The sequence below is a fragment of the Quercus lobata genome, chromosome 3 (assembly GCF_001633185.2).
Source record: "Quercus lobata isolate SW786 chromosome 3, ValleyOak3.0 Primary Assembly, whole genome shotgun sequence".
Lineage (NCBI taxonomy): Eukaryota > Viridiplantae > Streptophyta > Magnoliopsida > Fagales > Fagaceae > Quercus > Quercus lobata.
The window spans coordinates 31148021-31169825 of NC_044906.1; the positions used below are offsets into that span (position 1 = coordinate 31148021).

Sequence of the window (21805 nt, forward strand, 5' to 3'; positions counted from 1 at the left end):
AAAGAGAGAGCACAAACCGATGACCAAAAAAAAAAAAAGCCAATGAAGTGATGAACAATAAATATTGAGAAAACTAAAAAGTACTTTAGCTTTTACGCATTCACACAGCAAGTGTTACAATATTTTCATAAAACATTTATTTTCAGTCGTGGCTGGTCACAATCTCATGTTTTATTATTTTATTTCGACCTATAAGAAATTGACACCTCAATAATTGTGAAAATATTGTGAAATTTGTTATGTTAGTATAACAATAGATATGCTAGCTCATATAAATATTTAAAAGAAAAAAAAAAAAGCACAAACTGATGAACGAAGAAAAAAAAAACTATAGTTATTATAGTTACGGTGTCAATTGAACAAACCATAAGACTGTAGCTAAGGTAGCTATGCACATTCGTGCTTTTTATATATAAAAAAGAAAAACTATTGGGAAATGTGACTTTAGTGACTAAAGGAATGTGGATAGTTGGGTTGATTCAAATATCTAAATAGAGAATGTTATTATTTTATAGGCAATATATTAGTAGTAGTTAAATATATAATTTTGTCCAATTATTTTTCAGTTTTATTTCTACTTATGCTCAGAATATATAAATATTTTTAAACTAACAAAATGTCAATTTTAAGCGGGAAAGCCCTTAAATAGTCTGGCATAGATATAATTGAGGAATGAAAATTGTGATCACAGCACGCGTTGAAAAGACTAAAGAGACACGGGTCAACACAAGTGATAAAGGAATCAATAGAGAAACTTCCCTCTCTTTTCCCGAAAATTATATGTTGTACCCGGCATAAATGCCGGGTCCGTCTCTTTTTCACCCTACATCATCGTTGTCAATAGAGAAACTTTCCTCTCTTTTCCACCTTACATCATTGTCAATAGAGAAACTTTCCTCTCTTTTCCACTCTTTTCCACCCTACTGAATTGTCAATAGAGAAACTTTCCTCTCTTTTCCACCTCTTTTCCACTTCTTTTCCACCCTACTGAATTGTCAATAGAGAAACTTCCCTCTTTTTTCCACCCTACATCATTGTCAAAGTATCTTATCTTATATCTTTCTTCCCCTCTCTTTTTTTTTTTTTTCCACTCTGAAGTCTGAATCTCATTCACTAACACTCAATCAAATCGACCAAATTCATCACCATCTTCATCGGCATTGATTTTGTCATTCACGGTCGTTGACTCATCAGCGCGCAGTGTTTTTCGCCAATCGTATTCCATTCTCTCAGTCCGGTAACTCTCTCTTAAGTTTCTTGCTTTCTTCTTTTATCTGTTACTCTCTGTTTACTTGTCCTGCCTCCGAAATCACATGGTAACGTGAGCTAGTAACTCTTAATCTGACAACCTCATCTTTCACCTCATGAACTAAACAAAGGGATAACATGGAAAATCTATGGGGTTAAAAAAGAAAGATAGAAGTTAAATCCAGGTTTATGTTTTCTTCTTCATGTTAATGCGAAGGCATGTTTGTTTCTTTCCCTTTTTTTTAGACCTACATGCATGTCATATATTTTTCTTTGGACTTTTATTGGCAGGGACAGAGCTAGCCCTCCAAGTTAGGGAGACTATAATATAAAAAGAAAATTATTATGAAACTCTAATTAGTTTTAAAAAATCAAAGGGAATTTTTTTTCTAAATAACAATAAATATTAAAAAATTTAGTTAGTTGTCACGTTTTAAAACAATGTTGAAAACTAGCATCTCGAGTGTCTAAAACTCGAGTTCCAATATAAAACTCGAGTTTTTAAGTCTCGATTTGCATGTGGTGGTAGCTGAGTTGGACGAAAATTCCACGTGGAACTCGAGTCTTAGAGACATGCGTTAACTTATTATATTCTTGCTCCCTACTGCGTTAGCCTACAAATTCCCTCAAATCAAAGGTGTCAAAACAGTACCTGAGGCTGTTTTAAATTGAAAAAAAAAAAAAAAAAAAAACTAAATATTTCAATGCCAATTAATATCAGTCTAATATTTTAGAATTACTATTTATTATATTATATTATATATATATAATCTCCACACATTATGTAATTCCGATATATTAAGCTACTATACAGTAATATAAAAATATATTATATTATAATAATAATATCTTTTTAGTAATTATGGACCAATTTACCTTATATTTTTCACTTATATCTCTACCATAAATATAATCCTAACTAGGCCCATGGTTTTAGTTTTCCCACCCACCTACGAGCCACATTTTTTATTTTTGGACTCTTTTGTTTTATTCCCCTCCCCCATTCCTTATATTCTAGACCTTTCTTTTTCTCCACCTTTTTTACCTCCACACAATTAATCATTTTTATTTCTCCCCTCTTTCTTCACTTGTTTCTCTTGCTTCCTTTCATTTTCTTTCTTTTTCTTTATTTAGTCCACTGTAATCTCTCTCTCTCTCTCTCTCTCTCTCTCTCTATAGTGTCCTTCTAAACATCAATTCTGCATGTATTTGTATACTCAATCTGCTATCGTGTTGTGCTGCAGTGACACTGCCTCTATTTTCAGTTCAGCATCTCTCACTCTCTCTCAGTTGCAGTTTTTTTTTTCCTTTGGGAATTTAAGGGCTGGCTTTTTTATTTTGGTAAATTGGGATAATTTTTGTAACTTTCCTATTGGTGATTTTGTTATTGGGCTTTTTTTTTTGGAGAATGCTATTTTTAACGACGGTTAAGTGTAATTTTATTGAATCAAATTGCTATGCTAAATTAATATTTATATGTATATACTAGTAATTTTCCCCCAAATTTTGGGGGGTTACTGCCCCCAAAGCCAAAGAATGGCTCCGTGAATGATAAACAAATTTTAAAAGGTAAAAAGAAAATGTTCACTTTTAAAATATGAAAGTAGATCTAGAAAAAGTTGATGTAAAAAAGTGAACGTGAGAGTATCATTATCCTTAAAAAAAAGAAAAAACTATTTAATTCTATTTGTAAATTTAGAGTGAGTATATGAGTTAGAGTAATGTTCATACTTTCTTATAAAAGTGATTCTCACAACATAAATTCAAGGGAGAGACTTACCATTAATGTCACTCTACCTATTAAAATTTATCAATCTATCTATTTGTATTTATAAATTAGAAAATCCTAAAACTACTTATACAATCAAAATGTTTACAGACTTATATGATTGATGGATTTCAATTATTTAATAAATGAATGTTTGAATTACTTTATTGTGAATAGTTATACATTAACTTTGTAAGTTTTATGTAGTAAAATTTGAAGTGTCCATAATACATCTCTTGTAAATTAATAGTAATTAGGGGAAATTACACTTTGCCCATCTGTGGTTTGCCCAAAAAATACTTTGTCTACTTGTGGTTTAAAAATTAGCATTTTACCCATTTGAGGCTAGATTCGTTTGTCTCCCGTTACTCACCTCTGTTCAAAATAAGGGTAAATTTGTATTTTTGTTACCCTTTTATGTCTCTCTCCTCTCAAAAAATAAAAAAACTAAAAAAATTAAGAGAAAAGAAGATTTAAAAACTAGGTTTTGTAAATATTAAAACCTAACTTTTACATCTTCTTTTCCTATATCAACTTTTACATCTTCTATTTTAATACATTAGTGCTGGAATAATTTATCTGGTTAACCTCCTTTCTAAATATTGTCGCGTCTTGGTAATTTTTATCTTTTGTGCAGACTGGTATGGAGAAGAATTTGTTTGGAACTCATCCCGTTTCATTGGCAGCAAACGAATCCTGTGGTCCTCCTCCTGCATTTGCATCAGATCCTCTAATTGCAGTACCTTCTCTTGGAGGCATGGGCAATAATGCAAGTTCACCCTTAGTAGCACAAGATGAAATAAATGTTTTTGCAGGATACTCAGCTGCTGCTGGAGTAGGATCTTCCAAAGTTCCAGATATTCTGGAGGTACATGGTCCTAGTACTGTTGGGAATTTTATGAAAGGCTCAAGCCCGGTAGGTGTAAAAGGATTTTATGGTCAACTTTTGCCTTTGAAACAGTGATTAAAGGCTCTGTTTTGTTCGGTTTTTAGCTTTTCAAAATGCAACTTTTTTAGAATTTTACATTTTTGCCAGGAGTAGTAGTGAAGCAAAGCGTCTTGTTAATTTTTATCTTTTGTGCAGACTGGTATGGAGAAGAATTTGTTTGGAACTCATCCCGTTTCATTGGCAGCAACCGAATCCCGTGGTCCTCTTCCTGCATTTGCATCAGATCCTCTAGTTGCAGTACCTTCTCCTGGAGGCATGGGCAACAATGCAAGTTCACCCTTAGTAGCACAAGATGAAGTAAATGTTATTGCAGGATACTTAGCTGCTGCTGGAGCAGGATCTTCCAAAGTTCCCGATATTCTGGAGGGACATGGTCCTAGTACTGCTGGGAATTTTATGAAAGGCTCAAGCCCGGTAGGTGTAAGGATTTTATGGTCAACTTTTGCCTTTGAAACAGTGATTAAAGGCTCTGTTTTGTTCGATTTTTAGCTTTTCAAAATGCAAATTTTTTAGAATTTTACATTTTTGCCAGGAGTAGTAGTGAAGCAAAACTATGCTGATAACTCTGCCATATATGACGCTAAACTGTCTTAAACATCGAATGTAAAATGTTCAAGATAGGCTAATACAAATGATGCCTTAGCTAAAAGCTGAGAAATACCTTATAGATCCAGACTTTGTGAATGTGTTATGTGTTTCCATTTGAAATTTAGCATGGGTTTGCATGTGTTGGATGTCTGTATGATGTATATTTTAATTTCTATACAATAATTGAAATGAAAGGCATAAAAGTTGATACATGAAAAGAAGATGTAAAAGTTAGGTTTTAATTTTTATAAAACTTAGTGTGGGGATCGTTCGATTAATAGGCCCATAGGATTCAGAATTGGTTCAGGATTGTTGGGCTAGTGGCCCATCCGAGGTCGTATACCCGTCCGAGGACACCATGCTCCTCGGCAGTACGCGTCCGAGGACGATCGCGTCCGAGGACGATCAGGACGTGGTCTCGCTGCGATCAGATCTCAGAATTAGGTCATCTCAAAGGGTAGAGTAGCCGACTAAAGATGAAAGAGATAAGGCAAACAAATATCTGAAACCACAGCTGCCTCCGCATTAATGACCTCTCAACCAACTCTCTGGCCGCATTAATGTGGAGGTGATACCTGAACAGTAGGGAAGCAGCCTTACAGCTGCCCATAGGAAGTTCCAGGAGGTGCCAGATGGGACAGAAAGAAATCCTCCGGACACAACCTACACGTGTGCGGCGAGGATGGAGCGCAAAGGGGAGTATATAAACTAAAAGAAGAACATGAAGAAGGGGATCGGGAGGAAAAGAAAAGAGAAGAACAGACTTAAACTGGAGAGAGAGAGAGTTGCACTAATGACTAAAGAAAAACGTTCATTATACCAACTTTAAAACCTTGAGAGTAAATCTTGGAGGTAGATACCACAGTTAACCTAGTTCTTTACACCCATGCTCTACAAATCATATTGTCTGGGCCTTTTACGTACGAACCCAATACTGTTTAGGTTCGTCACAAAATCGTGTCCTTACAATTGGCGCCGTCTGTGGGAAGAGCTTGTGTTAGCTTGTACAACCTCTGATACAACGTTTCCGATGGAAGGAGTGGAACTACCTCATCCCGCAGCGGGGCTGCAACAGGATGATGTCAACTTGCATCAGGCGGAATCAAGGGGCTCTCAGCATGGTGGTCCTCGAAGGAGTCCCGAACGGAGGTTAGTCCGGGAGGGGAGTATACATACCACTCATACCACGAGGAGCCATACACGCGGGAAGAGTCACGTTTTCCACGCGAAGCATGGTGGGGATCTGCAACGTGAGATTGCGGACTTGAAGAGAGAGTTGCGCTATGCACGACGGGAACGTTCCCCACCTCGCTCCGAACTATCATCCGGGGAGTCGGATGGAACTAGCTACAGGCGGAGGTCGAGAACTCCGCAGAGCGAGACTTTCTCCTACGAAGAGGAGCGTCGCCATAGGCGTAGGCGTAAAAGTCCAACTAGCAGGGGTTTGGGAAACGATGCCATGAACAAAGCCTTGAGTCAAATTTCCAGGTCACCCTTTACAAGAAGCATAGATGATGCTACCCATCCTCGGCGGTTCAATCAACCTACGTTCACTCTGTATGATGGCCATTCGGATCCGGTGGAACATGTAAGCTATTACAGCCAGAAGATGGCTATTCATTCCAGGGATGATGCTCTGATGTGCAAGATTTTTCCGTCGAGTTTGGGTCCAACGGCGATGAGGTGGTTCAATGGCTTAAGGGCCAATTCTGTTGGATCTTTCAAAGCACTGACCCAGGCTTTTGGTGCCCGTTTTATTACATGCAGCAGGACTCCTTTGCCGCTGGGGTCCTTGTTGACCTTGTCTATGCGAGAGGGCGAGACTCTCAAGAGCTATTCGGATAGGTATTGGGAGATGTTTAACGAAATAGGAGGGAAGAATGACGCTGTGGCTATAACCACTTTCAAAGCCGGTCTCCTAGCTGATCACGACTTGAGGAAATCCTTGACGGGTAAACCTGTTACCAATGTGCGCCAACTGATGGACAGAATAGAGAAGTACAAAAGGATAGAGGAGGATCAACTTCAGGGGAAAGGAAAGGCCAAGATGATCCCTCAGGAGAGGAGGGATTTCAGGTCGGATCGTTATAATAACAACTGACCAAGGAGGGACTTTGTTGGCCAGTCGGCCTAGGCGGATGTCCAGGTTGTTAATGCGGTATTTCGGGAGCCTGTTCAGCAGGTTTTGAAGAAGATAAAGGACGAGCCATTTTTCAAATGGCCGAATAGGATGGCGGGAGAGCCTACAAAACGCAACCCGAGTTTGTATTGCCATTACCATCAGGACCATGGGCACACGACAGACAACTGCAGGAATTTATGGGACCATTTGGAGCAGTTGGTCCGGGAGGGGAAATTAAGGCAGCTCTTGCATCACTCCAGCGGAAGGGCGAGCCAAGCAGGTTCCGAGGTGCGTGGGGATGCTTCATCAAGGCTCCCTCGGAGTACGATCAACGTCATCTTTGCGGCCCCGGGTAGGACTGGATCTTGCCCCACCAGAGTATTGTCGGTGTCCCGATCCCCGGCCGAGGATCGCTCTCAAGCATGGAAGAGAACCAAGAGGCGTGTCCCCTTGATTTTGGGTTTTTCAGACGAAGATTTGGTTGGAACCATACAACCCCATGAGGATGCCTTGGTGGTAACGTTGAGGATTAGTGGGTACGATGTCCGAAGAGTGATGGTTGATCAGGGAAGCGCAGCGGATGTGATGTATCCGGATTTATACAAGGGGCTAGGTTTGAAACAGCAGGACTTGACAATCTATAATTCCCCTCTAATAAGTTTTGAGGGAAGGTTAGTCATTCCCATGGGGCTAATCAGGCTGCCTGTGCAGTCAGGCGCGGAGGTGGTGGAGGTGGACTTTATTGTCGTAGATGTTTATTCTCCGTATACAGCTATCTTGGGCAGACCTTGGATTCACACACTTAAAGAGGTTTCATCCACCCTACATCAGAAGGTGAAGTACCCATTTGGAGACCAAGTGCTGGAGATAGTAGGGAACCAAGCGACTGCTCGGCAATGCCAAGTAGCGGCTATTCGGCATCGGCCGGAGGCAGAAACCTCGGCTACAGCCGATAATGGGTCATAGCAATTAAAGTCACCAGCATTAGGTTTAGACGTACCAACCAATGGGGTAGAGTGTGAAAATCTGGAGAAGGTGACTGTTGCTGATGATCCAGAGAAATTCTTCCGGGTTGGGGCCAAGTTGCCTCTGCAAGAGAAAGCGAGTTTGCTGGAGTTCCTCCGAGCTAATGTGGACGTCTTTGCATGGGACCCGTATGAAGCCCCAGGAGTAGACCCAAGTTTCATTTGTCACCGACTCAATGTAAACCCTGCCGTTCCCCCCAAGAGGCAAATTCCTCGGCGACCATCGAAAGAGCATGCCAAGGCAGTCCGAAGTGAAGTTGCCAAGCTAAAACAGGCTGGGGCTATCAAAGAAGTCTTTTACCCCCAATGTCTGGCCAATACGGTGGTAGTGAAGAAGAAGACGGGGAAATGGCGAGTGTGCGTGGATTTCACGGATCTTAATAAGGCATGCCCCAAGGACCCATTTCCTATGCCGAAGATTGACCAGCTGGTGGATGCGACCGTGGGCCACCCTAGGATGAGTTTCTTGGATGCCTTTCAAGGGTATCACCAAATACCGTTAGCCGCCGATGATCAAGAAAAGACCGCTTTCGTGACCCCGGTTGGGAACTACCATTACAAGGTGATGCCCTTCGGTCTGAAAAACGCTGGATCTACCTACCAACGCATGATGACGAAAATGTTTGAGCCACAGCTGGGCAGAAGTATTGAATTTTATATTGATGACATGGTGGTGAAAAGCAAGGTAGTGACTGAACATGTGGAGGACCTCACTAGCATCTTCGGGATACTGAGAGAACATAAGTTGCGCCTGAATGCTTCGAAGTGCTCCTTTGGTGTAGGTTCCGGGAAATTCTTGGGGTACATGGTGACCCATAGGGGAATTGAGGTGAATCCAGATCAGATTAGGGCCATTAACGATTTGCAAGCGCCTCGAAATCCAAAGGAAGTGCAGAGGTTGACGGGGATGACTGCTGCGTTGAACCGATTCATCTCCAGGTCGGCTGAAAGGTGTCGTCCTTTTTTCCGTCTGTTACATAAGTGGCAGGGATTCGAATGGATCGAGGAGTGCGCTGAGGCGTTCCAGTAGTTGAAAGACTATTTATCCAAACCGCCGATCATGTCTAGCCCTGAAGTGGATGAAGTGTTGTATGCCTATCTGGCGGTAGCTCCTCACGCAGTCAGTTTCGTCTTGATGCGAGAAGACAATGGCGTCCAGAGGCCAGTTTATTATGTAAGTAAATCCCTCCATGAAGTCGAGGTGAGATATCTGTCGTTAGAAAATGCCATACTGGCAGTCGTCCATGCAACACGTAAACTTCCGCACTATTTTCAAGCTCACACTGTAGTTGTTTTGACCCAATTGCCTCTCAAATCCATACTTAGAAGTGCTGACTATACCGGCAGAATTGCCAAGTGGGGAACGATTCTGGGTGCTTTTGACATCAAATACATGCCCCGCACCTCTGTGAAGGGTTAAGTTCTCGCCGATTTGGTAGCTGAATTCGCTGAGTGCCCTGAGGAAGTTAGTAGGAATCAAGATCACATGGATGAAAAATCGGTTGGCGTGATATCCGCGCTAGGAGGGCCGGTATGGAAGGTATACGTGGATGGGGCCGCAAACCAACGGGGAGCTGGATTGGGATTGGTTCTGATATCTCCCGAAGAGGTTATCATCGAGAAGTCACTAAGATTAGGGTTCTCGGCTACTAACAATGAATCAGAGTACGAAGCTCTGATAATGGGAATGAGCATGGTCCATAAAATGGGTGGAAAGGCGGTGAAACTGTTCTCGGACTCGAAGCTGGTCGTTGGCCAGGTGACTGGAGAGTTGGAGGCCAGAGACCCAAGGATGCAAGGGTATTTGAACCGGGTTAGGTATATGCGAACAGAGTTCGAATCTTTTGACGTATTACATATTCCACGAGGTGAAAATACCCACGCTGACTCCTTAGCGACCCTTGCCACCTCCTCAGTACGAAATTTCCCTCGGGTAATTATCGTCGAAGACTTGCGTACTCCCACTTCACCAGAAAAGGAAGTTTGCCAAATTCGTCAAGCTAGTTTGACGCCATGCTGGATTGACCCTATATTAAAATTTCTCGACAGTGACGTGTTGCCCGAAGATAAGGTGGAAGCTGAGAAAATACGAAGGAGAGCACCTCGGTACTGGTTATCCGAGGATAAAAAGCTATATAGACGGTCCTTCTCTGGGCCATACTTGCTCTGCGTGCCTCCTGAGACAGCAGAATCAATCCTGGAAGAGTTGCATGAGGGCATTTGTGGAAGCCATATAGGAGGAAGGTCCCTGTCATGCCGAGCACTAACGCAAAGTTATTGGTGGCCGAATATGCAGAAAGAAGCGCAGGAGTACATTAAGAAATGCGATCAGTGTCAAAGATATGCCCCGAATATCCACCAACCCGGAGGAGTTCTTAACCCTCTCTCAAGCCCTTGGCCCTTTGCACAATGGGGGCTGGACATTGTCGGCCCTTTTCCTAAAGCTATAGGAAACAAGAAGTACCTGTTGGTCGGCACAGACTACTTTACTAAATGGGTTGAAGCTGAACCCTTGGCGAACATCCGGGACGTAGATGTGAAAAAGTTTGTCTGGAAGAACATTGTTACGCGATTTGGAATCCCACGAGCTCTTGTTTCGGACAATGGGCTCCAGTTCGATAGCAATGCCTTTAGGAAATACTGTTCAGAACTGGGAATAAGAAACAGATATTCCACTCCAGCTTATCCACAAGGCAATGGACAGGCTGAAGCTGTTAACAAAGTCATTGTCAATGGGCTTAAAAAGAGACTAGACGACGCGAAAGGAAAATGGGTGGAAGAACTACCACATGTGCTTTGGACGTATCGGACAACACCCCGACGTTCGACGGGAGAAACTCCCTTCTCCATGACCTATGGAGCCGAGGCCGTTATTCCCCTGGAAACTGGATTCCCAACGTTGAAGACTAGTGCATTCTCTTCTAGTAATAATGATGCGATGTTGGAAAAAAGTTTAGACCTGATTGAAGAACGAAGGGAGAGCGCGATGGTTCGGCTAGCTTACTACCAGCACAAACTCAAGCAGTGCTACGATAGCAATGTGAGGATGAGGCCGTTAGCCATAGGAGATCTGGTGCTGAGAAAAGTCCTGGGGGCCACTAAGAATCCAAATTGGGGAAAACTGGGACCCAATTGGGAGGGACCATATCGGATTACCTCTGTAGCAGGAATAGGGGCTTACTATCTAGAGGACCTAGATGAAAAACCTGTACTCCATCCTTGGAATGTAAATAATCTCAGAAGGTATTATTACTAGTAAAGAAGTTTTAATTCAAATATTCTCTTTTAACTTACGTCAAATATGCATCCTGTAAATTTTGCATCCTGTCATATCATACTGAATTGTTAAACAGAAACTGAGTTATGCCAGGTCCTCGGATCGCAAACTTAGTGGAAATTAACATCCTATCATACTGAATTGTTAAACAGAAACTGAGTTATGCCAGGTCCTCAGATCGCAAACTTAGTGGAAATTAACATCCTATCATACTGAATTGTTAAACAGAAACTGAGTTATGCCGGGTCCTCAGATCGCAAACTTAGTGGAAATTAACATCCTATCATACTGAATTGTTAAACAGAAACTGAGTTATGCCGGGTCCTCAGATCGCAAACTTAGTGGAAATTAACATCCTATCATACTGAATTGTTAAACAGAAACTGAGTTATGCCAGGTCCTCGGATCGCAAACTTAGTGGAAATTAACATCCTATCATTCATATTGAATTGTTAAACAGAAACTAAGTTATGCTAGGTCCTCGGATCGCAAACTTAGTGGAAATTAACATCCTATCATTCATACTGAATTGTTAAACAGAAACTGAGTTATGCCAGGTCCTCGGATCGCAAACTTAGTGGAAATTAACATCCTATCATTCATACTGAATTGTTAAACAGAAACTGAGTTATGCCAGGTCCTCGGATCGCAAACTTAGTGGAAATTAACATCCTATCATTCATGTTGTATTGTTAAACAGAAACTGAGTTATGCCAGGTCCTCAGATCGCAAACTTAGTGGAAATTAACATCCTATCATTCATGTTGTATTGTTAAACAGAAACTAAGTTATGCCAGGTCCTCGGATCGCAAACTTAGTGGAAATTAACATCCTATCATTCGTACTGAATTGTTAAAACAGAAACTAGGTTATGCCAAATCCTCAGACCACAAACTCGGTAGAAATTGACCTGCTAAGTGGTGTATTGAATTATTAAATGGTAAATAGAGTGGTGATGAGTTTTCCAAATCATAAACTTGGTGAAAATAATGCCCTATGAGCATTCATTAAGGAGTCAGAAAGAGAGAGCTTCGAATGCAAGATTGACGTACAATGAAAAAGGTGGGTGAAATGAACCCATACAAAGTTACGACGACAAAGTAAGTAAGTGTGAAGATAACTTAGAGCCATCAGAATGATAAGAAAATAAGCGAGAAAGTCCTATATTAAGTGTCTGTTTAAAATTACAAAACAGTTTCTACTTTTTTAATTTTAATTGGTAATGCCCCCAGTTGATTGAACTGTGGAGTCCAATTCTTGTTGAAAACCCTGTGAGACCGTCTCTGCCTTCGAAGCAGTGGTGGATTTGTTTGGGGAAGCTCCTGGAGGGGAATTGCGTGGCAAAACCTCCTCATTAGGGTTAATAGCTGGGGAAGGAGTATCAACCTGGTATGGTTGAGGGGCCGAGGAGCGTATCGCTTCGGGGTAATATATGTTCTCTGGCTTACGTAGTTCAGATGAGGCTTCAACCCCGGCACGGTTAAGAGCCTCGCTCCAGGTTCTCGCGCAGAAGATGCGGCACACCTCCGGAACTTCGGCTCTTAAAGCTTTCTCAGTTTCAGCTATCCCAATTTCGTAGCCCCTCTGCTCGGCTTCATTCATTGCCTGTTCGGACTTGATTTTCGCTTCCTCGGCTTGTTCTTTGAGCTTTTCAGCTTTCTCCCTTAGCCTCTGAGTTTCTTCTAGGTGCTTCTTAAGAACAAGAACTTGCTCCTGAGTCTTCTTCAGCTCGGCATTCGCCTCGCGCAGAAGCTTAGCTTGTTCCTCGGCCTGCTTCTGGTAGCCTTCTGATGTCGATTCAGCACTCTTGCGAGCTTCTTCTTCGACCTGTAGCTTTTTCCTTGCGTCGGTTAGATCCTGTTCAGATTTGGACAAGGTTTGTACAGCCATTACCCTTCTTTTCCTTTCACCATCTAGCTGGTTGGAGCAAGCATTGAGCATCTCATCTAGCTTGAAGGTATTTTAGATGATCTGTAAAAAATAAGGGGGGGTGAGTTAGCGTTATAGTTAATGAAAAGTGCGCATTAGTAACAGTCATAGAGTGGAACAGTGTAAAAGACAGCTTCTCACCATGCCCAAATATCGTTTATTGTCAAGGATGAGTTGATTCTTCCTCACATTCTTTAGCTCAGCCATATTCTTTGGGAGCAATAAGGCCTCCTCTATGGCCGAGGCCACATGACACCCAATGCCGCCGTTAAAGTCCCTTATCGAGGCATCGTCTCGCAGGGGCTCCCCACCGAGCATAGGAACTGACAGCCATGCTTGTGAATCGGGATGTGGGGAATCGGATTTCTCTTGGCCCCGCGTAGCGGGGTGCCTAGTTTTCTGCTGCTTTGCAGCTCGTTGGATATCCTCCTCTCGAGTGGGACGAGATTTGCTCGCATCTGCCACCCCCTTACCCTTCTGTTCTCTGCGCTTCTCTTGCTCGGCAGCGCTGGGCGGCGCTGGTTGCGGAGATGATCGAGGAGGGTGGCGAGGAACTGGAGGAGGAGACCTGGCTGGAAGAGGTGAAACCTGGGATGGTATTGTTTGGGCAGGTGCAGACTTTCCCTGTTGACCTCCTATCAGCTCCATCAAGCTTTTCTGGGGTTTCCTTTGTACCCCCATCACGTCAGAACTTTCCTCGGGGCTTGTGGGCTGATCGAAAATCTCGAAATCGTCCGTGGATTCAGATACTGTTACAACGGTTTCCTTGTTTTTTCCCTTTTTCCTTCTCCTATTGGTTCCCTTTTTCTTGAGGGAAGGTGAGGGTGAAGAAGGCCCCGCCGAGACGCTGGCCACGAAAAGAGGCTCTGTGAGAGGTGTGTGTTTGGGAAGTGGAATACCCTCTGGAACAATGAACCCTTCGTAGGCAACACTGATACGGCGAAGCCGAGGATCGCGTGCCCTAATCATGCACTTCGGCGCCTGAAAGCCAAAAGAAAGGGGGGTATAGCCAAGAATTAAATGTGCTGCCCGTAGCTGACCATCAGCCTCGTTCACGTATATTTCAGCTTTCAATAACCTGTCTAGGCTCGCTTTATTGACTAATCTGAGATTGGGCTTCGTGTAGCGTCTATCTGCAAAACCGTTAATTTTAAAGTTAAAGTTGTAAGACACGAAAATAATAAAGGTAAGTAAAATGTGTTCACGAGCTAAGTAGCATAGGCCTATAACTTCGCACCCACCTGGTGTTCCCTCTACTGTCGGGCAAAGTAGACCATCATGCCATTCCCCAGAAAAAATAAGGAAATCCTCTTTTAGGTACTTATTTGAAGTAGGGAGGCACTGAATTAGCCTTACTGCAGGATATCTCGACTTAAGATAATAGTCCTGGTCAGCTAGGCGGTGAAGGCTGTACACCCAGTTCACGTCGTGATGGGATAGATTTAGATCCATTCTCTGATTCAGAGCGTCTATACTCCCCAGAACCCTAAACATATTGGGAGCACATTGGGTGGGGGATAGCCTAAAGAAATTAAGGTAACCCCTAGTGATACTACCCATGGGGATGGTCATCCCGCCTTCAATAAAGGCGATCATGGGGATAACCACTTCCCCAGTTTGCCTGGCGTCAACCCACTCCCCTTGGGATGCATACCTCATCCCTACCGTTGGTGGGATATTGTACTTAGAGCGGAAGTTTCTAATACCCTCCTCGGAGTCAACGAGACACCGAAAGGGATTCCTCTGTTTCCCCATTTTTCTAAAGAGACTTAGTAGAGAACAAACTTTTTGGTTTTGAATAAAAATGGTAAAAGCTTCAAGAGGACTTACAGGTTCAAAGGAAGGACCTCGGACAACGCACGATTATTTGTAGTCGCCAGGAGAACAGTGAAGACTGGAAGAAGGCAGATTCAATGTATAAGCTCTGGAACCACGTAACCATTAAGGGTAAGGTGCAGGTTCAATATGGGAGCGCCTTTATAGTCATGTGAAGATTGTGAGCGGTGAAATTCCCGCTCACAAAACAAGAGAAGCCCCCTACCGTTTGATTTGGATCTCACCGTCGAACGTGGGAGACAAGGGAGTTGTCAGAATTTAATGCTGCCAAAATCGGGGTGCTGAAGCGTCAGGGGCATGCCCCAAAATGCGCACAGGTGCAGGCTTATGACGTCAAAATCCACCCTTTCTCCTGAGGAGTCGAAAAGTAGGATTTTGAGGGGCTATTGTGGGGATCGTTCGATTAATAGGCCCATAGGATTCAGAATTGGTTCAGGATTGTTGGGCCAGTGGCCCATCCGAGGCCGTATACCCGTCCGAGGACACCATGCTCCTCGGCAGTACGCGTTCGAGGACGATCGCGTCCGAGGACGATCAGGACGTGGTCTCGCTGCGATCAGATCTCAGAATTAGGTCATCTCAAAGGGTAGAGTAGCCGACTAAAGATGAAAAAGATAAGGCAAACAAATATCTGAAACCACAGCTGCCTCCGCATTAATGACCTCTCAACCAACTCTCTGGCCGCATTAATGTGGAGGTGATACCTGAACAGTAGGGAAGCAGCCTTACAGCTGCCCATAGGAAGTTCCAGGAGGTGCCAGATGGGACAGAAAGAAATCCTCCGGACACAACCTACACGTGTGCGGCGAGGATGGAGCGCAAAGGGGAGTATATAAACTAAAAGAAGAACATGAAGAAGGGGATCGGGAGGAAAAGAAAAGAGAAGAACAGACTTAAACTGGAGAGAGAGAGAGTTGCACTAATGACTAAAGAAAAACGTTCATTATACCAACTTTAAAACCTTGAACGGGCTTGAGAGTAAATCTTGGAGGTAGATACTACAGTTAACCTAGTTCTTTACATCCACGCTCTACAAATCATATTGTCTGGGCCTTTTACGTACGAACCCAATACTGTTTAGGTTCGTCACAAAATCGTGTCCTTACACTTAGCTTTTAGGTATTTTTTTCCCTTGAATTTTTAGTTTTTTATGTTTTGAGAGGAGAGAGACATAAAAGGGTAACAAAAATACAAATCGACCCCTGTTTTTAACGGAGGTAAGTAACAAGAGACAAATGAAGTTAACCTCAGATGGGTAAAGTGTCAATTTTTAGATTACAGATAGATAAAGTGTTTTCAAGCAAATTATAGGTGAGTAAAGTGTAATTTCTCATAGTAATTATTCAGTATTCTAGAATTAATGTTCCCTATGCTCTTGTAATAGTGAGTTTCACCACTTATAGTCATGGAGTGTACTATTCATACGAGAGGATATTTCTCCCAATTACTCTTTATTTTATTTTTTTTTCGATTTTTTATTAATTTCTCTTTAGTCATCTTTATTACATAAAAATGGTTAAAAGAAATACTATATTAATTCACGGTTTATAACCTTTTTTAAATTATGCAAAATTTTTAAAAATAAAATATATATGATTTGTTTTTAGTGTTAATTAATCCTATGAGATATTAGTGTCGTTAAAATTTTCTTTTAACTATTTTAAATTACTAGGTCTAAACAAACACTATCCCTACACAACTCATGCGTAATCCTATCATAACTTTTTTTTTTTTTTTTTTTTTATAAATTTTGAAAATTTAAAATGCTAGTTAATATTCTATTAACCATATTTCATGTTTTGCATTATAACACGTGCCAAGCCTTGTAGCACAATTGATTTTGATATTTGGCCTATGGCATTTGAATTTTTTTGGGTGAAATTATTAAATTAGTGAACTTTGAACTATAAACATAAGATTATGTATTATTCATTATTCATTATTTACTTGTGTGGTTTTTTTTTTTTTTTTTTTTTTCTATCTTATTTATATTGAAAGAGAGTGATAAAGAATATGCTCAAATTTCTTATTTATTTATTTTGCATGTGAAAAGCATAAATAATACGGAGTACTAGGTTGTCCAAGCCGATAAGATCGAGTAAGGGTCATAAATTTTGTATCCATTTTAGTTCAACCTGAATTGAGGTTGACTCGAACCTAGTCAAGTTGAACCCAAGCACCCAACACGAAGTCTAGGCTGATCCTCATGCACTAGAAAGCTCATGTTTTTTTCATCAAGTACTGTATTTGGCAGTAATGGCCTAATGGGAAATAGATTGAATAATTGGTCATGGTTGTTCAACTCACCCCAGTTTCATTTGAAGACACTGTTTCTTTACAGTTGGGTTGACTCATCTTTTACATCTGTAGCATGCAGGGCTGCAGCAAAATCCTTCTCGTCGATTACTGAAAGAAGAAAGGAAGCAAATGGTAAGGACTGTGAGAGCAAATCCTCAAGCTATTTGAGTAATACAATCCTTCAAGCCTAATTTTATTACAGTGTTCTGCTGGAATATATCTTTGAATTTATGAAATTAATTGGTTTTATTAGGCTGATTATCTTTTCAAGGCGGCAGGGGAGGGAGAAAATGGTACTTCTACTATGAGCTTTATTTCTTGTGAACTTTTTTTTTTTTTTTTTTTTGTTGGTAATCTTATTTCTTGTGCTGGAATATCTTTATATAAACTATTTGATTTTCAATTGTGACTTTCGGTGCAACACGACTTTTTAATTGTGTTCTTGTGGCGTGGATGATTGGATTAACAAGGAACTTCTAAACCACCTCTACCTCCAAGTGGTGATTTTGCAATTGGACAAGATCAGCTTGCTTTAATTGTGAGAGATCACAATGTTTCAGCTTTGCAGCAGTATGGAGGGGCAAGTGTGACACTAAATTATGTTTTCTTGAATTGATTTTCTTATCGATGATATATACTAGTTAAGTGTAATATTACATATTATTTAATTCTCTACGTTAAATACATCAGGTTCAAGGGCTATCAGATTTATTAAATACAAACTTAGAGAAAGGGATTCAAGGAGATGACGCTGATTTACTGAAGAGGAGGAATGCGTTTGGATCAAACACAAATCCTAGGAAAAAAGGAAGGAGATTTTTGGTAAAATTCATTTCCAATTTGATCCTTCAACACTCTTTGTTTTGGTACTGCTATTACCTTTTCCTCTGTTAAGGAAGAGAATATAAGCTATATCGTATTTATCTTGGTGTCTCGTAGATGTTTCTTTGGGAAGCTTGGTGGCAATTCATACTAATCACATTGACAGTGGCTGCGGCGATCATTTTGGCACTCGATCTAAAGACACAGGTGAGCTTGGCTGGGCATAATTAAATACATTAAACTTCCTGGTTATCTAATTATATTGTATTGGGAAAAATGCTCTGACACTCCCTAAACTTTAAGGTAGTAGCCAAGACATTCCCTTGAACTTTTATTTTAGCCAATTTACATTATAAACTTTACATATCTGCCAAATCAAGAACTCTGCTAGTCAGCTGTTAACAAACTAACAGTTAAACCCATGTGAGAGTCATGTTAACTTTAAAAAACAAATCTAATCCCATGAATTTGAAAACTGATGGAAATTGAAGAGAAATCTAAGTATGACTGAGAGAGAAGAGAGAGACTATGGAACCAGACCCACCGCAACATCTTATCTCCAGTGCTGAAGTTCTTTGTCCTTATGTGCTGTCGACAGCCTACCACCATTCTTCGCTCCCACGCTGGAGTTTATGTGAGCATCTTTTTCTTTATCTTACTCTCTAACTCTTCTTTAGCTTTGAATGAAATATTAATCGCAAACCAATACAATTAAATAAGAATAGAAATTGCACAAAAGAACACTAATTTTGGATTCTCTAGGTGTTAAGAATATAAAATGAGAGAAAGAGACTAAATAGTTTGTGTATTGATATATATTCTGTGTAAATAATACTATACAATAGAGAGCCTTATCTAGGCTAAGTACGTGTGAAGTACAAGTAATATGAGTATATTACAAGTACAGTATACTGAGCTAAGCCTGATGGGCTAGGCTAGACTAAGCTATATACTAAAGTCCCCCCTCAAACTCGAGGTGGTAAGGAGGAAGCCAACTGGAGTTTGGATATCAGATCTCTAAGACGATCAGGCGTGAGTTTTGGTGAAGATATTAGCAGGTTGGTAGGCAAAGGAGATGGAGAACAATTGGAGATTGCCTTTCTTGAGATGCGAGTGATGTGGCAGTCGATCACAATGTGCTTGGTGCGTTCATGGAATACATCATTATGAACAATGTAGATAGCACTATAATTATCACAATAAAGAGGAGTGGCAATAGGCTGTGGAGCATTCATGTCAGCTAAGAGCCATCAAAGCCAGACAAGCTTGTAGGTAGTGTCAGCATGAGCACGATACTCAACCTCGGTACTGAAATGGGAAATCACGTCTTGCTTCTTGCTACACCATGAGACAGAGAAGTACCCAACAGGAAATAAAAACCTGTGATGGAGCATCGATCAGTCGGATCACCTACCCAATCCGCATCTGAATAAGCACGGAGCTTGAGAGAAGACCGAGAGGAGTAGTGAAGACTATGATAAATTGTGCCCTTAATGTATCGGAGAATCCGAAGAACAGCAGCACAGTGGACAGAACGAGGGGCGTCCATGAACTTACTAACCATACTCACAGCATGTGAAATATCTGAGAGAGTGACAGTGAGATAAATCAGACTACCAACCAACTAACGATAATGAGTAACATCTGATATAGGTTTACCATCCAAGGGTGTGAGCTTGGCATTGTACTCTAAGGGAGTGGAAACAGTTCTGTTTTTTGGTGATATCGGCTTTGGAGCGAAGATCAGAAGCATATTTAACTTGGGAAAGGTAGTATCCATTAGAGGATGAGGTAACCTCAAGCCCAAGAAAATAGCTGATAGTGCCTAAATCTTTAATCTCAAAATGTTGACTAAAGATGTGTTGAAGAGAGCGGATACCTGTAGAATCATCTTTAGTAATAATCATGTCATCAACATAAAGAAGAATAAGAGTGATACTAGCAGAGGATCTTCAAACGAAAAGAGTAGTATCATGAGAACTTGAAGTGAAACTCTGCTGAGCAACAACTGAGCTAAACTTTTCAAAACCAAGCCTGAGGAGCCTGCTTGAGGCCATAAAGAGCATGGCAAAGGCGACGAACTTGACAAACTGAGTGAGTATAGCCAAGGGTGGTTGCATGTACACTTTTTTTGGAGATCTCTATTAAGGAAAGCATTCTTCACATCCATCTGATAAAGAGGCCAACGTCGAACGACAGCCACAACAATAAGACGTTTGATAGATGTAAGGTGAGCAATAAGAGCAAATGTTTCCTTATAGTCAATGCCATATTCCTAAGTAAAGCCCTTGGCAACTAGGCGAGCCTTGTATCATTCAACAAATCCATCAGCCTTGGTCTTGATCTTGTAAACCCACCTACAGCCTACTACAGACTGACTAGGAGGCAAATCAACTATATCCCAATTGTGATTTTTGTGAAGGGCATCTAGTTCTTTAGATATAGCTTGCTGCCAAGAGGGCCAGCATGGGCCTTACGATAGGTGTGAGGCTCATAGAGGGTGGCAAGAGCGAAAGAGCAGTAATAATCAGTGAGATAAGGAGGAGGAACGCTTACCTGAGTAGTGTGACGAAGGTCAGGACCCACAGGAGGCTCAGGAGACAGTGGTGCCATAGGATCCAAGATAGGCAGGTCATGTGTTGGGGACAAAACTGGAGATGAGTTGTTTGGAGAGGCAGTTGATGTTGAAGAATCCTCCACAAGTTTAGGATAAAGAGGGGGGAAAAGATCAGTAAAAATGGGAGAGTCTGAGGAAGAGGACCTAGGAAATTGCTGAAGACTTGTGAAAGGACTATGTTCCTAGAATTCAACATAACGGGAGATATGAAGGCGATGAGTGATGGGATCATAGCAGTGAAATCCCTTTTAGGATACACCATAGTCAAGGAAGCAATAGAGACAAGCACGAGGCTGGAGCTTTGTCTGTTCATGAGGAGGAAGAGAGACAAAACAAGCATAACCAAAAACCCTAAGAGAGGAGTAGTTAGGGATTTGACCATAAAGGAGCTTGAAGGGTGATTTGTTATGTGTGGTCGATGAAGGAATATGATTAATGGTGTAAACAGCAGTGAGTACTGCCTCACCCCAAAAGTGCTCAGGAATAGAGACAAAAATGAGAAGGGTACGGACAACATCAAGAATGTGACGATGTTTTCGTTCTACACGACAATTTTGTTGAGAGGTGTAAGGACAAGACTGGCAAGGGAGGGTACCATTGCTATCTAAAAAGGATAAGAAAGATTTATCATTATATTCTTGAGCATTATCTAACCAAAAGATCTTAACGGTGTGATTGAATTGTGTTTCAATCATTTTATGAAATGTTTGGTAAATGGACACAAGTTCAAACCTATGGTGAAGCAGATAAATTCAGGTATATCAAGAAAAAATCATCCATAAATGACAAAATATCGAGATCCCCCCTCAGTGGGAACGGGTACCGAACCCCAAATATCAGAATGTATAAGATCAAAAGGTACAGAAGAAAAAAAGTCACTCTTATTAAAGGGCAATTTTGTTTATTTGCCAAAATGACAGGAAATACAATCAAATTTTAGAAACTGAATTGAACCTAAATGACCTTGAGAAGCTAACAATTGAAGACGAGATAATGATGTATGACTAAGATGAGCATGCCATAAATCAGGTGAGAGGGTGGCAGTAGTAGTAGCAGTAGAAACAACTTGTAAATGAATCTTCAAGTCTTGAACCTCAAACATATGCCCAACCATATGGCTTATCCCAAGCACTTGACCCGTCCAGGGATCCTGCACATCCACACCATGATTAGTAAATAGAATATCTACTCCTAATTCACAAAGTTAACCAACAGAAAGAAAATTGAGGGACAACTTTGGAATATGAAAAGTGTCACTAAGGGATAAACTAGGAGAAGAGATTATTCCTTTGTGTCTAACAGGCATAGGAATTCCATCAGTAGTGT

General features: G+C 41.2%; 1 pseudogene; it reads left to right on the top strand.

Annotated features, from left to right (window-relative positions):
- The first annotated feature begins 1119 nt into the window (after positions 1-1119).
- Positions 1120-21805, top strand: part of LOC115982064 — a 107694-nt pseudogene continuing 87008 nt past the window's right edge.